Genomic DNA, 8,018 nt, shown 5'->3' on the forward strand with positions numbered 1-8,018 from the left:
ATAACAAATACATACAACAACAAATAAAGGTTAAAACAATACATTTCTCTCTATGTTATAAATAAGATTAGAATAGTAATTTAAATCAAAGATGCCTTGTCCACACATTTTTTCTACAGTTATTCATCATTCCAGGAGCGATATTAGTTATCCTCTTTAATATATGGCTTTTATTTATTTATTTTTTGACCAGCAAATATATAGCTTTTATTTAACCAAATGCAACAATGGGGAGATCTAATTTACTACCTCCGGTTCTAATTATAAGATCCTGTTTAACTTTTATTTTGATCATAAATATAAGACCTCAATTCACTTTGTCTCTCATATTTATCCACTTTTTTCAAGATAGTTCTTCTAACAATGGTAGTTCTAGCCAATACACTTGATTAATAAGGATATTTTAGGAAAGACAACACCTATTCATGACAAATAACTAACTTAACTAAGTTTTTTAATCTCCCCAAATTAGTCAAGTAGGTTTTATAATTAGGACCGGAGGTAGTAATTCATAAGAAATAAATGATGCTTCTACAATCTTATTTATAAGTTAAGTATAACATTCAGTATCTATAAAAATCTTAAATATCACATTCAATGCTACAAAGAGTCAGGCGAGTTTGAGTAGTTGGTGAAGTGAGACACACCCTATCTCAAATTCATTTTACAGCACATGAAATTGGAGAGAAATTGAGGTCCAATTTTCAACCACCCCATTGGCCCATATTATCTCTCTGTTGGGTCAACTGGACTGAATAGTAAGACAGAAACTATCCTATGTCTACCGGCATTTTAATTGACGAATAAATACGTTTGTAAAATTGTGATGCCACTTATTAAATATTGATAAGAGTATTTTCTAATTTAGTTGGGATGGATTATCAGGCATGTGAAACTGGTGCCAGTAGGTTCTTCTACTTAAGAGCTCCTTGAATTTGGTTGTGGTGACTGATTCTAGCTTACTCAATGTTGCAGTGTCCTTGAAAGTTACTTTGATTTGATTTGTCCCCTTCAATTTATGGCAACCATATACATTTCTATTGGTATTCATGTCATAACGGTACCGTGGAAAATACGCACTTTATCTTTTTGTTTTTTTTTTTAACAAACGCATTTTATCAAAGTATACCTCCAAACTCAAAAAATACTTATAAAAATATTTGTAGATTGCCTACTAAAAAAGTTCTCACATCGGTAATTAAATTCAAACTCAGAACTTTATGAGTTATGAACTAATCTTGTTACTAATTGGATCAACTTTTGTTTTTAAAAAAAACAAATTTATTGACATTGCACTTAATTCCAAAATGGGTGTACAGGCCCGGGTCTATGTATACAGCGTTCATGCCTCCACGCATCAAATTACTCCTGCTCCTTTGGCTTTTTGTTTTTAACTAGCATAGAGAATAAGAATTTAGCACGAAAATTCTTTTATTTTTTTGTTTTTTTTAGCATTTGATAAATCCTGATTTTATATTGATTTTTCATATCTTATCTGGGATTTTTATCAATTAAATTGGTTGCATCTATTATGATTAATTTGGATTAATTGTGATTGGATGAAAATATTGCTAAAAAAGACAAAAATATCATATTTTTATTATTTATTTTAACTGATTGATTTTTTTGAAAAAAAAATGATATCACAATATCTTAGATTTCATTGTAGAAAATTTAGGAGAAATTGAAGGCGGAAAAAAAGGGCTGAAACAGGACGAGCAGCGGCGGGAGATTGAGGGTCTTCCATCATCTTCTTATATATACGAAAAATCGCACACCACAGGAGCAGGCGGCACTACCACATCGCAGACTGAACATCACATATCCATCAACGCGGCACCTCACACGAGCCCATCCATTCACTACGCCACCCCCACAATCATCATCATCTTATGAAACCCAACGCCATATGCCCACCTTCATTATCAACGCCAACTTCCTCTGCATTCATCCATGGCTGCCGTGAGCGTGATATCTGCATGTGCTGGCAGTCTTCAACATCATGAGTAACTAATCCGTTCGAGCTTTTTGGAGATTGGGTTTGAGTTTCAGAATTAATTAGAAGAGTTTTTCTGTTTCAATTCTCTTAATTTATATTGAGTAATGGATTTTTTGAGTTAGAATTGATATTATTTAATTAAATTTTTTGAGGTTACTGGTTGTGATTCTTAGTTTAGAATTGAATTTTTGTGATTGGAATTGGATTTTGCAGTTTGAGATTTATATAATTATATATTCAGTTTGAAGTTCTATGTGGTTATGCTATTCTTTCATAGTTTGGATGAATTTTATAATTACATGGTACTTATTGAATATCTCAAGTTGAGTGTTCTTTGTATAGAGACCTGAATTGCATTGATTTAATCTTAGTTGCATACTAATTAGTTTTCAATGGTATTTTTAATTAGTAGTTGTAGCTAGAGTTTTAGGACATCTATTAATTAAGACTACTTAACTTAATCAGTGATTAAGGTTTTGATTTTAAATTAGTAGATAAAATAACTTCCAGATTATTTTGAGTAATTCATTTTCTAAGAAGCATTATCTCATATCTCCTTAAAATCCAAATTTTATCATTTGCTACATGTTTAATTAATTTTTTTTCACTTTCAATTTCAAATTATCTTTTCATTTTTTTTATAAAAGAAAATCCAAAAAAATTTAGAATTTTTTTTAATTTATTTTGAAAGTAGTTTTTAAAACCCAAAAAAACCCTTTTTAATAGCAATTTTGGTTCTTAGTTAACTTAGGACCTAGTTAATTTTTTAACTCCAATAAGGAAACAACTTTGGTTTGCATCATTTGTTGCATTCTAAATGTAATTTAATGTGACTCAAAACGACATCGAGGATCAGCATTCCCATATTGGGACATGAAAATTGAATAATACTGTTCTATCCCTACAAAAAAGAAAAACCTTTTTGACCAGGACGTTCAGCAACAATTTTAAACCGTTAAATTCTAAAATATAATATTAAGCATTACATAGAGATTGATGACTTGAGAGACAAAGGGATCAATTCCATTTGTACCTATTTCCAAAAAAGATAATACTTCCGTGCTTGTAGAGCTGTAAATCATAACATATTTTCAAGGTATATACATCACCCCTAACAAAACATGTCCAGCATGGATCTCAAAGATAACAAGACCTACCTGACGCAGCCAAGCTCAGGATATTTACTGAACAAACATATGTGTTTTCTTAGGAAATCAACGAGGTCCAGAAAGGATCGAATTGGATATTGAACTGTGAGAGAAATAGGCATCCATCTCTTTGTCACTCTCAAATAAAAATGCAGAAATAGAAGGAGAAGAGATAAGCGATGAGAAATCAGGCAAAGGCACATCCCTATTCAAGTACTGCACAACTTGATACATGCTTGGCCTATTCTTAGCCCACAACAGCCCTAGCTTCAACTCTAATTCTACCTCCTCTACGTTACAGGCCATTCCTAAATTTGGATCCTTCGCCTCAACAATCTCACCCCTTTTCCACAAGGCATAAACCCAATCCACCAAATCCATATCTTCACTTACTAGGTCTATAGGGTCACCCTGGGTTGGTTAAAGAGGTATTTATCTAAACTTCCATTTGGCATGAAGTCATAGACTAAAAGAAGCTCACCTCTTCGCCTGCAATATCCCAAAAGAGATACAAGGTTTCGGTGGCGAAGGCGACCAATGCTTACAATTTCTGCAATGAATTCCTTCATGCCTTGTTGGGATTCATGGCATACTTTCTTCACAGCAACCTCAATATTCGAACCTGGCATTGTCCCCTTGTACACCTTTCCAAATCCACCACAACCCAGAAGCTCAGTATCTCCAAAACCTTTTGTCGTATTGTAAAGATCCTTATATTTGAACCTGTGAGGACCATAGTTTTCCTCCCACTGTTCAACAATCTCATAAAATTCACTCTTCCTATATCTGTAATAAACGATCGATGAAGTCACCAAAAAAATCAAACAAAAGGAAAACAAAGGTAACACAATTGTAAAAATCATAGATCGTTTTCCCCCTCCAAGTCATGGTAGTTTTGGAAGTTTTGATAATCTAAGGTTTTGAGCCTCTCCATTGAGCTTGAAGCTCCAACCCAGGACATAATGAGAAGTCAAGAATGACCCGGTGGAAGCTGAGAATCCGACATAACTAGGATTGTTTATAATACGAGAAAGATCCTGGGACAACTTCAATAATCGAGTTTCGAGTTTGTTAATGGTGATTGGAGCTAGGGTAACGCCAATTTGCTCCTTGCGTCCGTCGTAATCCACCCACACTTGCACAGGAAGGCCGCTTTTAAGGATAAAATTCTGAAGCCATAACCCATTAACATAATAACCAGCAGAAGCAGATTTCGCAGATTTCAAGCCATTAATATCGATCCCGACATCATTATCGTTGATATCATCAAACTCACTGGTCTGAGTGATGTCGAGTTCCACAGTGAACACGTGGTTTGTTGGGTCACCATTGTTGGTTTCGTTGAAGAGGCCGAGGTACTGGCTGGGACGAGCACCTGGAAAAGCTTTGGTCGGAGATATTACGTACAAAAGCCATTCCATGACCACTCAAAGTTGGATATACAGATCTAACTGCATAAACAAAAGTGGTAGAGAAAGAAGTGGTGTTTGTGAGAACTATTGGATTTGGGTAGAAAGCATGGCCTTTTTGCAGCCTGGTTTCGTTGGTGCGTAGGAGGAGGCCATTGGAGGTAACAGAAGCAACACCATCCATCACTAAATTAGAAGATTGGAAGCCATAATTGAAGATGAAATTTGTATTTGCACCACTCAGTTGCACCATTCTTGTTACCAACAAAAGCACCAAAGCCATAATTAGCTTCACAGACATGGCTGTCTTCTTTTATATATGTCCTCTGTGATCCGTATCTTCATTAAACACACACACACACACACACACACAAAAGAATCGGAATTTCTCCCTTCTTTCAGGCAGGTCATTATTGAAGGGGAAGATTCGATTCTTAATTGAGTAAATCTTGTTGACTCGCATGGTTGGGGTAAACGGTTTGGCTTCTTAATTAGTTGATGCCATTTTTTAGATGTCGTGCTATTGAAGATTCAATTAGTTATATATGTATCTAATATTATGGGAAAATGACAAAAAAATGACTGTTGAAATTTGAAATGACAAAATGGATATGCAAATAACTGAAATGACTAAATGGGCATAGGGTATCAATATGGAATTTTGTCAATTCGATAGAAAGACTAAAATGCCCTGAACCTCTCTGAAGATATGAACTGGAAGAAAACAATAATATACCAGAAGAGAGAGAGAGAGAGCTGAGAAGACGAAGCTAGAGCAAGGGTCGAAATCTAGAAAGAGGGAAAAGGTAAGCAATTTTTCCGTTAAAACGCTAGTATCACCCGATTTCTTGACTCGCTTTGTTGCTGCATGCTCGAATGGGAATGGGTCTGTGAGTGTAGAGGGTTTGGATGAAGAATTTGACCAGGACAAGGAGTGACGCGTCGGAAATGGAAAAATGGTGACAAACAGTAAGCATGAGGTGGTCAGTGTTGTTAAATTCCTTAGTGAAATTGTAAAATCCTATATTTAAGTTGTCAATGGAGTAAGTGGGTGTGTGTGTGTTGTGGGTGTTTTGAAAGATAAATGAAATTGATTATTGGGGAACTAAAATATTGATTTATGCTTCTTTATTGCAGGTTAGCAGGCTTTGATGACATCTAACATTGGGTCTAACATTTAGGAGTAATTTTTTTGGTGTAAATAGAATAACTTTTGAACCCTTAATTTTTTTGGGAGAATAGTTGATAGAGAGGTTATCCTTTTTGTAAATAATGTTAACTGGGTAGGATATGTTTGTAATCTGAATGACAAGGAAACATTAGGTGGTGGTTTCATCTTAATGTTAACTTGTCATTTAAATACAAGTTATGTAACTTCTGTCATAGGCGTACTGGTTTTTGGTAAATATTATCACTTGAGTAGTCAATTCCATTATATATGTAGTAAAGTCTGAATGTTAATATAAACATATTATGATGTTCTTCAGGTGTACTTGTATGCTATTTTGTCAACACATTTTTACCATTTGCTTAATTCCTCCAAGAGAGATGGTGGAAGTTGCCAATGGGCATGACCGGAGTGGTTAATTTGATTACAAATGCTGTTATTCACATTACAAATGTTGTTATTATCATTATCGGGGTAGTAAAATTGACTGAAAATAGATGTTATTTGGGTTTGAAAGAAATGAGTTAACAAATGGCAATAGCGAGATAGTAACTCTTATTACAAAAGTTGTAATTCATGTTACAAATATTATCATTATTATGGTAGTAAAATTGGCTCCAAATACATGTTAAATTCATTTCACATTAACCAGTTGCAAATGGCAATAGCGAAATTGTAACTCACATTACAAAAGTTGTAATTCACATTACAAATGTTGTCATTATCATTATCGGGAGTGTGAAATTAGCTCCAAATATATATTACTTGGGTTTGAAATAAACGAGTTGCAAGTGGCAATAGCGAGATGATAACTCTCATTACAAAAATTGTAATTCATATTACAAATGTTGTCATTATCATTATCGGAGTAGTAAAATTGGCTCCAAATACATGTTACTTTGGTTTAAAATAAACGAGTTGCAAATGGCAATACGGAAGTGGTCACTTTCATTACGAATGTTGTTAATCCCATTACGTGTGTAGTGAAATTTGGGTCCAAATAGATGTAATTTGGGGTACAAATAATTGAGTTGCAAATGCCATGACAGAAGTTACAACTTTCATTATGCATGCTGTAATTATCATTACTTGTTTAGTAAAATTATTCCAAAAAAGATTTAAATTAAGCCAACAAATATCATAACTTACAACCTACAACCATAAGTCAAGTATTTTGACAATATTTGAACACTACTTTCACAAAACATTTCAACTAGCAGTAATATATAATCTGTAAATTATTTTCACTTTCAGAACATGCTAATATATAATTCAGATTCATTAAATAGTCTCTGAACACCATTATATCAGCTTCTAAATTTCCAAAACTTGAATCCCGCAACCTCAAGCATTAATAGCCCCAACAACAATGAACACACACACATGCTTGTAAGATGACATGCCATAGCTACTTACTACCCTGATAATGATAATAACAACATTTGTAATGTGAATAACAGCATTTGTAATCAAATTAACCACTCTGGTCATGCCCATTGGCAACTTCCACCATCTCCCTTGGAGGAATTAAGCAAATGGTAAAATGTGTTGACAAAATAGCATACAAGTACACCTGAAGAACATCATAATATGTTTATATTAACATTCAGACTTTACTATATGTATAATGGAATTGACTACTCAAGTGATAATATTTACCAAAAACCAGTATGCTTATGACAGAAGTTACATAACTTGTATTCAAATGACAAGTTAACATTAAGATTAAACCACCACCTAATGTTTCCTTGTCATTCAGATTACAAACATATCCTACTCAGTTAACATTATTTACAAAAAGGATAACCTCTCTATCAACTATTCTCCTAAAAAAATTAAGGGTTCAAAAGTTATTCTATTTACACCAAAAAAATTACTCCTAAATGTTAGACCCAATGTTAGATGTCATCAAAGCCTGCTAACCTGCAACAAAGAAGCATAAATCAATATTTTAGTTCCCCAATAATCAATTTCATTTATCTTTCGAAACACCCAAAACACACACACACACCCACTTACTCCATTGACAACTTAAATATAGGATTTTACAATTTCACTAATGAATTTAACAACACTGACCACTTCATGCTTACTGTTTGTCACCATTTTTCCATTTTCGACGCGTCACTCCTTGTCCTGGTCAAATTCTTCATCCAAACCCTCTACACTCACAGACCCATTCCCATTCGAGCATGCAGCAACAAAGCGAGTCAAGAAATCGGGTGATACTAGCGTTTTAACGGAAAAATTGCTTACCTTTTCCCTCTTTTCAGATTTCGACCCTTGCTCTAGCT

The 8,018-nt window shown here is 34.1% G+C and overlaps 1 pseudogene; it reads right to left on the minus strand.

The window, feature by feature from the left end:
- Nucleotides 1–3,545: 3,545 nt before the first annotated feature.
- LOC114739599 (L-type lectin-domain containing receptor kinase IV.1-like) lies at nt 3,546–4,857 on the minus strand (annotated as a pseudogene).
- Between the last annotated feature and the right edge of the window lie 3,161 nt (nt 4,858–8,018).

The sequence above is a fragment of the Neltuma alba genome, unplaced genomic scaffold, assembly GCF_004799145.2.
Source record: "Neltuma alba isolate B1F8T4 unplaced genomic scaffold, ASM479914v2 tig00002863_pilon, whole genome shotgun sequence".
In the NCBI taxonomy this organism is placed as follows: Eukaryota; Viridiplantae; Streptophyta; class Magnoliopsida; order Fabales; family Fabaceae; genus Neltuma; species Neltuma alba.